The 1,740-nt window shown below is 37.7% G+C and overlaps 1 pseudogene; it reads right to left on the reverse strand.

Moving 5' to 3' along the window:
• Positions 1 to 547: 547 nt before the first annotated feature.
• Positions 548 to 1,475, reverse strand: LOC147700836 (olfactory receptor 5V1-like; annotated as a pseudogene).
• Positions 1,476 to 1,740: the final 265 nt, after the last annotated feature.

Here is a 1,740-nt window from a genome sequence, read left to right on the forward strand (position 1 = left end):
TCGATGTGACTAAGTTGCCATAGAAGGTCCGTCGATATGGAAATGGATAGGCCTCCTTTTGCCCTGCCGGAGCTGGCCTCTTTTTGTGCTGGTGTAAAGAATTCTTTGTATCCCACAAGAGGCGGGTTTGTTGTCTGCCAAGTTTCCAGGAGCATTAGTATTTTAAATTGCGTGATAAACTCTATAAAGTCTTCTTCCTCCAACTTCGCTTTTAGACCATAGACGTTCCATGAACAGAATGTGCAGCCCTGTTCTTTCCCAATCAGAGATATATTAGAGAAAATATCCTGAGCCGGTAATCTAGCGCCATCACTACCCCTATAGCTGTTGTGAGCTGCATTTAAAAAGCCAAACCTAAGAACATTCTGATTTCTAAAATCATAAGATCACTTTGGGGACCAAAGTGAAAGGGTGAAAATGGCACCAGAATTCTCAAGGATGCTAGGTACCAAGACCTTTGGAAAAATCTCAGTAATTAATTAAATGTCTTCCAGCAATACATGCTTTGAAAGATTAAAAAATATGTTTTACTTTTGTTTCTTAAATGCTATTTTATATTCTTTATCATCCTCATGGTGTTTTTAAAATCTCTGTTTTTCAGGATGTATATAAATGGATTACATAGCGGAGTTAAAACAAAATATAACAAAGACAATAATTTGTTGTATTTTACTGAAGCCGATGATGCTGGTTGCATGCACATAGAAGAGATAACTCTATAGAATAATATAACCACAGTGAGGTGGGAGCCACAGGTGGAAAAGGCCTTGCGTCTCCCTCCTTTAGACAGGATTTTCAGGATTGTTGAGATGATTTTGATGTAAGATGCAATAGTTAAAGCAAAAGGTGTTACTCCGAATATAAAACCAAGGATGTAGGTTGTTGTCTCAACCGTGCAAGTGCTGCTACATGAAAGATTTATTACAGATGCCACATCACAGAAGAAATGGTTGATTGTGTGGGACCTACAGAATGAGAGCATATGTATTAGTACAATGTGTGGTATTGTGTCTATGAAACTAATTATCCAGCATCCTACAGCCAGCTTCATGCAAACTCCATTTTTCATGGTTTTCACATAACGCAATGGATTGCAAATGGACACATAGTGATCATAAGCCATGACTGTGAGAAGCAAAAATTCTGCAGACACCATGGACATGAAAAAAAAACAGCTGCAGCAAACATCTATTTAGAGAAATGTATGTACCCGCCAAAAAGAAGTGAGCCAGCATGTTTGGGAAAATGATTGTTGTGTAACAGATGTCAAGAATGGCTAGGTTTGTGAGGAAAAAATACATTGGTGTGTGCAGTTGTGTGCTGTAAAAGATAATCACCACAATAAGAAAGTTGCCCACAAGTACCAAGAAATAATCAAACAAAAAAGCCATAAAAAGTGTAACTAGAATTTGCGGAAAATCTTTGAAACCCTCAATGATGAACTCAGTCACTATAGTTTGATTTTCACCTTCCATGCGTCTTGGAATGCAGTTTTCCAGTGTCGGGCTATCAGAGATATCTGCAATTAAAGAGCAAAAAGGAAAGTCAATACTCATCACCACCGTCTGGCAGTCTAAGTTGATATGTTTACTATCAGAAGAAACTTATCGAATTGGAGGCAAAAAATAGGTGAGCAGTAAGCCGGTTCTAATAGTTTCTTTTGTGTATTATGCATGTTTTTTTAATGTTTCCATAGGGTAATGATTGACTTGCATTATGTCTGTTGCTAACCTATAGGTT

Source organism: Lissotriton vulgaris, chromosome 7, assembly GCF_964263255.1.
Source record: "Lissotriton vulgaris chromosome 7, aLisVul1.2, whole genome shotgun sequence".
Lineage (NCBI taxonomy): Eukaryota > Metazoa > Chordata > Amphibia > Caudata > Salamandridae > Lissotriton > Lissotriton vulgaris.